Below are 14,759 nucleotides of genomic sequence, written 5' to 3' on the forward strand. Positions count from 1 at the left end.
CTGAATTCTGTAAATAATACATGCCTAGAGGCCTCTATTTATAGGCTTTAGAAAACCTAAATCGACACTGATTCGGATTTCTCTAGGCGGCGTTCGGACGGAGGCTAGAGCGTCCGAACGCTGAACTGTGCAACTGCCTTTCCATAACACGCTTCACGCGTTTCCTTATTAAGGCCGAGTCCTGACAGTGTTGACCTAGCGTCCGGACGGTTGCAAGTTGTCTTCCCAATCCGTGTCTGCAAAGGAGTCTAGATTCTTCTCGAACTCTGAAGAGCGTCCGGAAGGTGTTGCCCTAGCGTCCGGACGGATGCACTCTGGGCTGTCAGAATCTTCTCGACATAGGAGGGCGTCTGGATGCTTCACTGGACCGTCTGGATGGGAACAAGGGATTCGACTTTTAATGAGTTGAAAACTTCGCAGAATCTTCCTGGAACTCTGAAATTGCCTTCTTAAAGCTTGTAATATTGAAACTTGTCACAATAAGGCACTTTTCATAGTGGAGGAATAATCTCTGAATATTCTGAAGATTCCGAAATATTATGGCATCCCTGTTATAGCAGCACACTTACATGGAAGTGATTTTGTCAACAGAATGAAGCCAATAAAACTAACACATGTGATCACCCAATGCATTGAGGTATTGTCTATGCAAGATCTCACGACTCAATACATTAAAGTGATTTACACTTCACATTTGAGTTCAAATTCCTCTCAGGATTGAGAGTCAATGCCATACGCTGTTAGGAGTTCAAGTTATTTAATTGATAGTAGGTCATATAATAATTTACAAATTCAATGCATTCTAAAAACACCAACATATCAATAAGAAGTTCTTATTTATTCTATAATTAAGATAGATCATCATAATTGATATGTTATAATCTTGTTAGATGAAATGTCCAATTTCATCACCGACTACAAAATAGGGTATATAAGTTACAAGAGATTATGATTTAGATCTCTTATGTGTTAATCTTAGAAAATAAACAACTTTATTAATAATGGAAAAATGTCCTACAAAAAATAAATTGAGTTATTTTCACCCTATCGTAGTTTGTTACCCAAATCTCCACCCCGAAGACTGACTATTCCCCTACAAATAGAGAAGATCAAATGTTCGAACCTCATAGGTAAATGCTTGCTTAGCTAATTTATGCACTTTTGTATTGAGCCCCCCCCCCCCCCCCCCCCCCCCTTGCAGTCTTCAATTGAGTTTTCATATGAAATTCTTTCTTGAAACACCGTATTGAGGATTATGCACATTAGTCGAGATCTCGCCACATTTTTTGTACATATCAAAACCATGGAGAAAAACCATAATGAAATATGGATATTTCAATGTTTGTAAAATTCATATATACATATAATACACCAATAGTCGAGTTTACTTAATGTGCAGGGTTTTACATTGTAGGTCTAGCTGCAATTCGTTTGAACCACCAATTCATTCAGTTATAAATGATACTAGGACTTTTAGCAGAGCTTGTTTCCGAAAGTGTAAACATGCAGGCATTGAATCTTACACTGTAGAGATTGGTAATGCAGATAAAAATCATATACTGTAATGAATCACCACAAGTTGGTTCACAATGTGTTGCAAGTGGTTTTTGCAGAAACAAAGCTACGTACAAATCATTTCCCTAGAGACGATTTTGCAAGTCATTTTAACAAAAAAAATAGTGAGAAAGTAAATAGAGAGATGGATAGATAAGGAGTAGGGTGTACAACTACAAAATTAGATAACAGATACAAGTAGTGAGTATGAGTATTGTAAAGGATATACAAATACTTGAATTAAACAAACATTATTACAAGCCTAGCTAAAAAAACCACCATCTTATGATAACTATATACAATTACATTACCTTAAAATTTTCCATTTTGCTCATGCCTCAACAAATTCTGGGTTCCCTATAGTGGTTACAATGGCACCATCTTTCTATAATCCCTTCTTCTCTCTAGAGCACATTTGTCAAACACTCGCCCAAGAATCAAACATGCCTTTTGCAAAGCCACGTCTCTGGGTAACATTTCAGATTCCGTTGAGCATATCATAACACTTGTTTTTTTTTTTTTTTTTTTTGGGGGGGGGGGAGGGGGGGGGGGGTTAGAAAATGCTAATGCATATCATAATGCTTATTGTTTTGTTACAACAAGTACCTTATGTATTGTGTCCATCTAATAGACAAAAGTAATTTTTTTGTTATGCTTTATACAAGATACGAAGTAATATCTTACTCTAATTTATGTGTATGCATACTATATATAATTTTTTTTTTCTTCCTATAAATGACTTATTTTTGAGTTATATGTTGTGATGAATGTATGATGGAAATGGATATTTTGTGATGTAAGGTTGAAGATGATGATTGGAATTATTGAATGCAATATATTGAAATGATAGTGAGCTGTTCGAGATGCTCAATCTCTAGGATTACAAATTAACAATCAACTATTCTATTTCTTATCTCCTTTTGCCCATTTGGGTCCATTCACATAGACCCAATTGGTTAGAATATTCTAATAGAAATCCAGCTGCCTAACAAACAAAACACATAAACACAAGACTGAAAAAAGATACAAGATGCAAGGATGAAAGACTAAAAGACATAAAACGCAGTTGAAAAATAAGTGGATGTCAGCTTGCTTCTCAAGCCTTTCGATGCTGTCACGATAGTCTTGGGAAGCATGCATCACATGCTTCTTTTGACTGATCTTCTTCATTTGAGTTACATGCCTAGGTTCACTTGAGTTAAATGCCCAACTTGTAACAGGTCTAATTGAGGTAGTTGGGCTTAATAAATTAAACCCATTTGCTATTATTAGGTTAATTGAGAGTTAGGCCCATTTGAGTGATAGACCCATTTCGGTTATATGGACCCGATCAATTGTGAGGGTCATTCGGACAGACTTTCGATATCTCAAGAATACTTGTTAGTTTAGCCCTAGTTCTTTGTAATGGAGGCCGATCATCCTCGAATTTCATCAACACTTGTAATTCTCTATTAATTCAAATACAATTCCTTTCACCCATTTCATATCCATTCTATCCTTACATATAAAAATAGTCCTTAATCCCGTTCTAGAATGTATCACAATAAGAGGTGTGTTACAAATTGGTAGCGGAGCACTTTCTTGGCACCATAGAAATTCATGAAGCTTCCATGGCTTACGAACACTAGAATGGGTCAATCTTGCTACATTGAAGAAGATAGTAGAAAAAAAAGGAAAAGGCTAGAAGCAAGCTGAAGTACAAAATGCCAAGAATTTTGAAAAGATGTTGAAAAATATTACAACTAGTTTTTTTTTTGAAGAGATGAAATCCTCGTGGTTGAAGATGAAGGCACATAGAGCAGTATCATCCATTCTTACAACCAAATCTGTTGACAAAGAAACCCCAGTTATTGTTCATTATGGCAATGCAAGAGCACAACAACTTGAATCCAACCATGCTGAGAAAGAAATAAATGACATGCAGAGCCAAAAAATATTGAACCCATTATGCAGTGGCTACGATCAAATGACAACAAGCTTCAACGATTTCAACCAAAACGTCGTTCACAACGATGAAGCTTTAGACATGTTTCTAGAGAAAGAATCCATGGCGTTGCAGATGGTACACCCGGTTCTTGAGCATGAAGATGAGGGTTTAGATCTTTCCACATAGATCGAGCTCATGATTCTCAACAAGCCACCACTAGTCTCCAAGAATGCAAAGAAAATTGTTGAACCACCAACCGTTAGACGAAATTCCTCAACCAAGCCAAGTGGAATTGAGCATCACATAATTTTTCAGTGTGATGATCATTAGTGTGATGTTCCCGATCTCAATCTACATGCTTTGGGATTAGGTACCGTTAAAGCACACAGACTCTTATCCAAGAGTCCAAGTATTGAAGGACTCTTATCAACAACCGAAGATAAGAGCACACAATCAAATATTTCAAATATCTCTTTATCTAAATATAAAGAGATAACATAGCTGGAATTGTAACATAATAGGATATCGTTCAAATCTATACCTATGTATATCTCTCTCATGTATATCTCATAGTTAGGTATATCTTTCTCATGCATATCTCAGAGTTAGAGTGTATCTCTCTCTGTAGCTCTTGTAGGTAGAAGTAATACCCATGACAAACTCTTGTAATCCTTTGATTATAAATACAAGTGCATAGCAACCAATAGAGGATCGATTGAAACAACATTCAAAGAGTTCTTTTATGGTATCAGAGCTACAAAAAGACTAAACGTCTGCTCTTTGTTTTTCTCTTCTCATTGGCTGAGTCTAACATCACTACTGATTCGGGTTCTACCTCGCAATCCCATGTTTTCACTATCCCACATATGAATCACTCTCCTTCCATCAAATTGGCCAAGGACAATTACATGGCTTGGTAGTTCTATCTTCTTGTGTATCTTCAAGGGCAAGATGTGAATGGGTTTATTGATGGCACGATTCTTCCTCCTACCCAACTAATCTTCAATCCCGCCACTGCTCCTGGAGCTCCCGCCATGATCGCCAATCCTGAATACCTCTCATGGTATCAACGGGATCAATTAATCATCATTGTTCTTGTTTTTACGCTATCAGACTCGTATGTCTCTCATATTGTAGGTTGTACCACCTCTCGTGCATTATGGGAATTGCTAAAAAAGATGTTCGCTTCCCAAGCTCATGCTCGAATCATGCAAGTTCACTTTCAACTTGCTACCTTAAAGAAAGGTAACTCCTCTATTACTGATTATTTTCATAAAATGAAAACTCTCAGTGACACGCTAGCTGTGTGTGGGCAACCTCTCAATGATTTTGAGATGGTCTCTTTCTTGCTGGTTGGACTTGGATCAGAGTTTGATCCTTTGTCACCTCAGTAACTACTCGGGTGGATCCTATCTCCTGTGATGATATTTATGGGATTTTACTCGCCCATGAGATGCGCCTTGAGCAACAAATGGCTACCACAGATCTCTCGAATTCCTTTGCTCATCTCATTGCCCGTAATCCTGGCAATTCTGGCCAGCGTGCTAGAGGTTTCAATGCTGCTCATGGATATGGATTCCCTAATGGTTGTAGCTTTCGTGATACCTTTTCTGGCAGACTTGGTCCCTCATCTGGTGGACGTGGACGTGGCCGTGGATGTGGACGTGGCCGTGGCCAGCATTTCAATTCTCATGCTTCGGACTCCTCCCATCTCATCTGTCAGATCTGCAACAAGCCAGGATACAATGCCATCTCTTGCTATCAGCGTTTTGATCAGTCCTCTCAGCATGACTCTCAGTCCCCCTTGCAGGCTTTCTACTCCTCTCCTAGTTTACCGACTAATGACAGTTGGTACCCCGATATAGGGACTACTCACCATTTCATAAGTGATTTGCACAATCTCAACTTGACCTCTGATGCATACGAGGGTTCTGATGAGATTCGTGTGGGTAATGGCACAGGTTTGTCAGTTAACCATATTGGTTTTGCTCTTATTTCTTCTCCTCATTGATCCTTTATTCAAAATCAATTACTCCACATTCCATCTATTTGCAAAAATCTTCTATTTGTTCGTCAATTTGCTCAGGATAACTCTGCTTTCTTTGAGTTTCACTCAAATTTCTTGGTGATTAAGGACTGCCCCACCAGGTCAATCATTCACAGGGTCCTTTTAAGAATGGCCTCTATCAGCTGTTGCCATCCTCCACCTCTTCTTCCTCTCGGTACTCTCTTGTTGGCGAAAGGACTTCCACTGATCATTGACATAAACACTTGGGACACCCTGCTATTCGCATTGTTAAGCATGTGATTTCCAAGTTTTCTCTTCTTGTTTTCTCAAATAAGTTGGATGTTTACTGTGCTTCCTGCCAGCAAGCTAAAGTTCATCAGCTCCCCTTCAAGGCATCCACCTATGTTTTTAGTCGTCCTCTAGAATTACCTTTTTTTTTTTTTTTTTTTTTTTTTTTTATTTTTTTTTATGTATAGGGTCCTTCCCCTGTTGTTTCATCTAATGGAAATAAGTACTATGTTTCTTTTATTGATGCCTTTAGTAGATTTACGTGGTTATCTCCAATCCAATGCAAATATGATGTTTTATCAGTTTTTCATAAGTTTCACACTATGGTTGAACGACTCTTCAACACTAAAACCAAATAGGTCCAAACAGATTGGGGTGGAGAATTTCGCTCTCTAAACACTTTCTTTCACAAACTTGGAATTGTTCATCGAGTCTCATGCCCTCATACTCATCAGCAACAAGGCTGTGTCAAGCGCAAACATCGTCACATCATTGATACCTCTCTTGCTCTTCTTGCAGACAGCAATGTTCCCAAAACCTTTTGGGATGAAGCATGTCAAATTTCCTGTTATTTAATCAATCGTCTCCCTACACCTGTCTTACAAAACAAATCTCCTTTTCAGAAACTATTTCATTGCAACCCTGATTACAAGTTTTTACTCATTTTTGGCTGTGCAGGCTTCCCCAATCTTTGTCCATATAATCAACATAAATTTGATTTTCTTTCAAAATGATGTGTTCCTAGGTTACAACAGTAATCACAAAGGTTACAAATTCTATCATATTCCAACTAGCAGGAAGTATATCTCTCGTGATGTCATTTTTCATGAATCTACATTCCTTGTTGCTTCAAATTCCTATGTCTTCATACCACATATCCAGTCCTCTTCTACTTGGTTACCTTTCTCCTTGCAATTGCCTTAGTATCCAGTTATTTCTCATCTTGCAACACCAAATTCCAACCTTACTGCAGCAGCGCTTGCCTTTGTGCTCAACTTGTCATCAAATGAATCCATCTCTGTATCCAGTTCTCCAAATTCCTTGTCACCAAGTGCCTGCCTTGTACCCACTTGGACTCACCACATGGTTACCTGTGCACAAAACCAGATTGTTAGGCCTAGAATATTCACTGATGGAAGAGTGAAATATCCTCTCTCTCGTACTCTGCTGGCTGTGACAGATTCAGCTCTTGATGAACCTACATGTTACTCTTGAAAATTAAAGGACTTCTAATTTTAACAAGTGTGTACAATAGTGTGCAACAAAATATTACAATGCGGAAAATACAGAGACAAATATTTTCTTGATGAAGTGGAAACTCAATTAAGAGAAAAACCACTCCAGGGCAGCCAAACCCAGGATATCCACTATTTAGAAGACAAAGCTAGAACATAGACAGTAACACTCACATACCCGATGCAGCGATCGTATCTAGCACTCTGACATGTAACCCAACACGAACACCTCCCAACCAAGTCTCCTACTTGAATGGGTCTTCAATGGAATCCTTTACCTTAGGGCCAACCCTTAAGATAGACTTCAGTTCAGCACAGCAACAACACTTGGCAATGGTTTGAGAGAGAATGTTACAGCACAATAATTCTTACAATAAACTCTCTAAGTTTCTACGGAATTCACTACCAAATACTTACAATCAACATGCCTACGGGCCTCTATTTATAGGCTACAGAAGACCTAAATCACGTTTGATTAGGTTTTCCTAGGCCCAGTCCGGACTGTAGACATAAGGCGTCCGGACGTACAACTTTGCAACCAGCTTTCCAAATTCACACGATATTCTTTCCTGAATAGAGCCGCGTCCGGACGATGTTGCCCTAGCGTCCGAACGGTTATAGTTTAGCTGCAGGCAATTTCCATATCAAGGCTTAGAGCGTCTGGACCATGAAGGCTGTGGTACGGAAGGTTGAATTGATGCATGCAATTTTCATATATGAAGCTAGAGTGTCCAGACCATGAAGAATGACATCCGGACTATTGAACTTTGTATGCATGACTTGCCTTATGAAGGAGAGCGTCCGAATGGGAACACACATCGTTTGGACAGTTGCAGCTGTCTTCCCATATTTGTGTTTTGGAAGAAATTCCATAGCTGGTCGAACACTGAACGGCATCCGGACGTGTTGCTGAGATGTCTGGGCATACGCAACTTGGAATAGTTCGAAGCTTCTTGACATAGAGGAAGGTCCGGACGAAAAGTTCTCGTCGTCCATACTAATGATGCTTGGACAGTTGAGCGTCCGGACGGAATATCACGTTGTCCGAACGGATGCAAAGGATCCTATTTTTCTATCTTAGAATCTGTGCAGAATCTTCTAGAAGCATAGCTTTGGAAGGAAGACTTCTGAAAAAGACTGAATCCCTGATAAAAAGCATCATTACATGAAAGTGATTTTGTCCAACAGAATGCAGCCAATTACAACTCTAATGCTATCAAACTACCTGAGTGGCGGCAGGCCATGCAAGTAGAATTCAATGCCCTACTTCAGAACCATACATGGACCTTGGTTCCTCCACAAACTGCTACCAATCTTGTGGGATGAAAATGTGTATTCAAAGTAAAACATAAGGCGGATGAATCTATTGAAATGTGATAAGCGTCGAATGTTGCACATTCAAGCCCCTTAACTTGCATATGTTAATTCCTTAGCATTGTTATTTTTTGATTTTATGTTGTTTTATTGTTTTCAGGTTTTAAATAAGGATGCAATTAATTCTATTGATTTTGAGCTTAAAACACACTTTGAGAAGACCTAGAAGATATTGGTAAACTTAACCAATCATAATAGAAGACTTACATGATGTGGTTAAGTTTAATCAAATCCACTAAGAGTCAAATCGGATTGGATTCAAATTTGGATTATGCACGTCTCAGTGTTTTAATCATAACTTTTGGCTCAAACATTGAATTGCAATAAAATTGGTGGCGTTGGAAAGCTAATAAAAAATAAAACAAATATGTCAGAAATAGATTTTCCCTAATTATGACGTTTACTATGCCAAAGTCACCCCACAATAAAAGACAACAATTCAAGATGAATTTGGAATCCTTTTCCTACTTGGATTGAAGTTTCAATCTCATACTTGGACAAGAAGACTCAAGAGACAGTTTTTCTGGAATTCCAAGAGCTTCTAGGCCTCTCCTAGTCCCTACAAATAGACCCCTAAGCTTCAAGAGAATGTGTGCTTGTGCTTGTGCTTAGCTTTAGACAAAAAATTCTTCTCGGAGGCTTGACAAAGTTGAAGAGGAGAAGAATATGGCAGGATGCCATCTCAGCACCACGATGAGCGGCTAAATTTGTACTAGGGTGTTGATGTAGCCCTTTCCAAGTAACAATGGTTTAATTGTATTTTAATTTGGTATTTTCTATATGCATGATGGTTGTATAACTGTGAGAATTGATCTTAATGTTTATATTCAATCATTATGAATTTCTTATCTTGTATTAGGAAGTCTTTTATATTAATTGAACTCAATCCTTCATATTTTCTGTGATTATGTGAATGATTGTTATACAACGGTTTTAATTGACATATGATCAAGAGGGTTAGATAGGTCATGCCTAGGGAAGACGGGTTGTACCGCATCTTAGTGGTTAGGTGGATGGTCCGTGCCAACCGAAGATGGATTATACTTATTCTTTAGAGGTAATTTCTTGATTACTTGAGTGAGACGAGCCCGTATCATGCATAGTATGAATTTCCCTTGTTAACTTATGATTGACCATTGTTATGCAGTGAGTGGTGAAATTAATCCCCTATTCTTTATCTCATCCATACTCTCTTTACATTTATGTCTTTTTACTTTTATATTTATTTTTAGAAAAATCAAATCAAACATCTTTTAATTAAGTTATATTTAATCTTGAAAAGCTTGATAACAATACCTACGCAGTCCTGAGGTTCGACACCCTCTCTATAGCCTTATCCTACAAGGATTCATTCTATTGCGAGTGGTTAATTTTATTATTGATATATTTTGGTAAACAAAAGACCACATCAGAATGCATAAATCTCGACTTGTAGTTAAAGGTTTCCATCAACAGGCTGGTCTGGATTATGGAGAGACTTTTAACCCGGTTGTTAAACCTACCACCATTTGAACTGTGTTGTCCATTGCTTACTCCCGCGGTTGGGAAATGCGTCAAATCGACATTCAAAATGCATTTTTGCATGGCTTTCTAGATGAAGAGGTGTATATGTCACAACCACTTGGTTTTTCTCATCCCTCTCTACTCAATCATGTATGCAAGCTACACAAGGCCTTATACGGCTTGAAGCAAGCACCAAAGGCCTAGTTTTTCTGTCTTAGTACCAAACTACGTGAACTGGGATTCGTTGGCTCTAAGGCGGATTGTTCTCTCTTTATTTTACGATCTGCATCACTTACTATGTTTATAATGGTTTATGTTGATGATATTATCATCATTGCCTTTGCTCCGGCAACTATTAATGAACTCTTGCAGCAACTCCAGATGTCTTTTGCAATAAAGGATCTTGGTATGCTTAATGTTTTTCTTGGTGTGGAAGTAACTTCACTGCAATCCGGTCTTCTACTTTCTCAACGACGCTATATTATGGATTTGCTCAAGCGCACTAACATGCTTGAAGCTAAGCCCATTTCTTCCCCAATGTCATCCTCCAGCTCATTATCGGCATTTGCTGGAGACCAAGGGAAGATCCTTCTGTCTATCGTAGCACGGTAGGCTCCTTACAATATTTATCTCTCACGCGACCGGACTTGGCCTTTCTAGTAAACAGTGTGTGTCAATTCATGCACAAACCTTCTAAGTTTCATTGGCAAGTAGTCAAAAGAATACTCCGCTACCTAAAGCACACAATTACTCATGGCCTCCTACTTACTCTCTCACATGTCTTCACACTTGAAGCCTTCTCGGATGCAGATTGGACAGGGTGTCCCGATGATCGAAAATCCATTGGCGGTTATTGCGTTTTTCTGGGATCCAACTTAATCTCATGGAGCTCTACGAAACATCCTATGGTGTCCAGGTCAAGTACGGAGGCTAAGTATAAATTTGTTGCAAACACCACTGCTGAACTGTTATGGCTCCAATCTATCAATTCACCAACAATGTCGAAACAGGTCTCGACATTAAGCTACTGCTGCTCCCATTCTATACTGAGTAATTCACCGACGGGTACGGGACTGACGGGGGAGTAGGCTTCAGTAAATTCCATTGAAAACTTTCTTTGTGGACTTTTGACAAACACCTAGTGTCCCAAACGAAAATGGTAGAGAAAACTAAATTTTTGGGTGTGTGATCGGTGGGGAATGTGAGGAAAGGGATGGGGAAGGGATTAAATGAAAAAGAAATGAAGGATAATGAAGAAGAAATGAGAAAATGGGGTAGATGGGATGAATGGTTTCAGTGGTGGGGGAGACAGCTCTTGGGTGTGGGGGTAAAATAAAAGAAATGAAGCAGTAGATCGGTTTTAAAACCGGTCACATGGCTTACTAGGCGAAGTCGATCGATCAATTTTTTTTTTTTTCTTTCTTTTTATTTTTTTTCTTTTTTTTTTTTTTTTTTTTTTTTTTTTTTTTTTTATAAAATAAAATATTAAAAGAAAACAGACAAATAATAAGTATAAAAATAAAAACTATGATACAAAAAAAAATATAGCAATTTCTAAAAATTTCTAAATTTATGCAAAACAAAATAAAAATGAAACCTAATATATTTAATACCCTAATATATATATACATATATTATAAGGTGGATATATTTATGCAAAATATAGGGATCCATTAGATCAATGGACTCGACATCTGCGTTATGCTCAATACCCTGAATGTAAGGTTTCAGTCTCTGACCATTGACTTTAAAAATTTGGCCAGACCTTGGACTTCTTAACTCAACAGCTCTGTGAGGGTATACGGATATAACTATAAAATGTCCATCCCATCTCGATTGGAGCTTACCAGGAAATAGGCTAAGTTTAGAATTATAAAGCCATACCTTTTGGTCCAGAATGAAAGTCTTAGGCCGGATGTGTTTATCATGAAATGCTTTGGTTTTCTCCTTGTACATCTGTGCACTTTCATAAGCATCATTTCGCAGCTCTTCAAGTTCGCTCAATTGTAACCTTCGGTGAGATTCTGCAGATTTCATATCAGAATTAAAGGTCTTTATAGCCCACCAAGCCTTGTGATCTAACTCAACAGGGAGATGGCACGTCTTGCCATAAACAAGCCTGTATGGCAACATGCCAATCGGTGTCTTGAACGCAGTGCGGTATGCCCATAATGTATCATTGAGTCGCAAGGACCAATCCTTGTGATCCGGCCGAACTGTTTTCTTTAAAATACACTTAACTTCCCTATTGGATAATTGTACCTGACCACTAGTGTGAGGATGGTAGGGTGTGGCAACTTTGTCAGTGACAAAATATTTGACAAGTAAGGTTTTCATAAACCTATTGAAAAAATGTTTTCCTCCATCACTGATAATTGCTCGAGGCATACCAAATCTACTAAAGATGTTTGCCTGAATGAACTTGACAACAACTTATGATCATTGGTTCTGGTAGCCACAACCTCTATCCATTTGGATACATAGTCCACCGCCACTAGAATGTATTCGAATCCGAAAGAAGGCGGGAAAGGTCCCATGAAGTCTATCCCCCACACATCAAAAATTTATACAATTAAGATAGGGTTTAAAGGCATCATGTCCCTTCGGGACATTGTTCCAAGGCGTTGACATCTATCACACGCCTGACAAAACTTAAAAGCATCCTTAAATAAGGATGGCCAAAAGAATCCACTTTGTAAAACTTTCGCCGCGGTCTTTTGAGCACTAAAATGTCCTCCACATGCCAAAGTGTGGCAAAATGTGAGGATGCTATTAATTTCACTTTGGGGTACACATCAGCGAATGATTTGATCAGCACAATACATAAAAAGTTCTAGATCCTCCCAAAAGTAGGATCAGATCTGCTTATAGAAATGGTCTTTCGTTTGCTTAGACCAATAAGAAGGAATTTTACATGTAGCCAAGTAATTAACAATGTCAGTGTACCAAGGTATTTCTTGAGGCTTGATCTCAAACAATTGCTCATCTGGAAAGGAATCATGAACTGGAATGAGAGAGGACTCAAGAAAAATCCAAGAAAGATGGTTAGCTACAACATTGTTAAATCCTTTTTTATCCCGTGTCTCTAAATCAAACTCTTGCAATAAGAGTATCAATCTAATCAAATGGGGCTTTGTTTCCTTCTTTGCCATTAAATGCCTTAGAGCGGCATGATCAGAGTATATAATGACCTTGGATCCTAAGAGATAGAAACGGAATTTGTCCAAGGCAAAGACCACTGCTAACAACTCTTTCTCTATTGTGGTATAATTCACTTGAGCTTCTAAGAGAGTTTTGCTAGCATAATAAATAGTGTGAGGGAGCTTGTCCTCACGTTGACCTAAGACGGCACCCACAACTAGTCGGATGCGTCGCACATGATCTCAAAAGGAAGAGACCAGTTGGGAGTCTTCATAATTGGGGTAGAGGATAAAAGAGCACGGAGTTTCTCGAATGCCTCAAGACAAGCTTCATCAAAATTAAATGGAGTCTCCTTGGCAAGAAGATTGCACAAGGGTCGGGAAATTTTGCTAAAATCTTTAATAAAGCGGCAATAAAAGCCGGAATGTTTAAGAAACGAGCGAATTTGCCTTACTGTGGTAGGCGGTGGAAGTTTTGAAATTAGCTCCACTTTCACTTTGTCTACTTCTATTCCTCTTTTGGACACTATGTGTCCAAAAACAATTCCTTCTTGAACCATAAAATGGCTCTTTTCCCAACTTAAAATTAAATTTGTCTCCTTGCTTCGTTGAAGAACGAGTGAAAGGTTATGGAGACATTTATTAAACGTAGGTCCAAAGACTGAAAATCGTCCATGAACACTTCAAGAATTTTTTGTTACCATATCCAAAAAGATAGACACAATACACCTTTGAAATGTTGCATATGCATTACATAACCCAAAGGGCATGTGTCTATATGCAAAGGTACCGAAGGGACAGGTGAAAGTCGTCTTTTCTTGGGGATCAACATCCACTTGATTATATCCTGAATAACCATCCAGGAAGCAGTAATAACTTTGGCCAGCAAGACGTTCTAGGATTTGATCAATAAAGGGCAGTGGAAAATGATCCTTCCTAGTTATGGAGTTGAGTTTCCTATAATCTATGCATACACGCCATCCAGTGGTCGTGCATTGCGGAATTAGGTCACCAGAAGAATTCTCAACCACAGTGATACCAGATTTCTTGGGTACCACTTGTATGGGACTTACCCATGTACTATTCGAGATGGGGTAAATGATACACGCATCTAACATTTTAACCACCTCTTTCATAACCACGTCCTTCATGTTGGGATTTAATTTTCGTTGTGCCTCATGGGAGGGCTTAGCATTATCTTCCAGATGAATGCGGTGCATGCAAAAGGAGGGATCAATCCCTTTCAAATTGCCTACACTCCAACCAATAGCCTCTTTACGTTCCTTAAGAACATCCAGTAAACTGCTCTTTTGGTCATTTTATAAATCAGACGCAATGATGACTTGGAGAGTGTCATTAGTACCTAAGAAAGCATACTTGAGTGTTGCAGGAAGCTGTTTTAACTCAAGTTTTGGTGGAGAAATAAGGGAAGGAATAGGAGGAATGCCTGACGTAGTAGGTAAAGGCTTCTTTGGTATTTTCCAAGGAGGAATGTCTATTGCAGCCGCAGTGTCAAGCAAGGAATTAACCTTGTCAACGTAATGCTCCGTGTTGAAGTCTTCAAAATCAAAATGAGATAGGTGTCTTCAAAAAGTGGGGGAGTGTGTCTTCAACAGCGTCTTCAATCATGTCTAATAAGAAACACTCACTTGTATCCGACGGATACTGAAAGGCATTGAAAATGTTAAGCTTTACTTTCATGTTCCCAAAGGTTACCTCCATCTCTCCGG

Source organism: Alnus glutinosa, chromosome 13, assembly GCF_958979055.1.
Source record: "Alnus glutinosa chromosome 13, dhAlnGlut1.1, whole genome shotgun sequence".
NCBI classification, from domain to species: domain Eukaryota; kingdom Viridiplantae; phylum Streptophyta; class Magnoliopsida; order Fagales; family Betulaceae; genus Alnus; species Alnus glutinosa.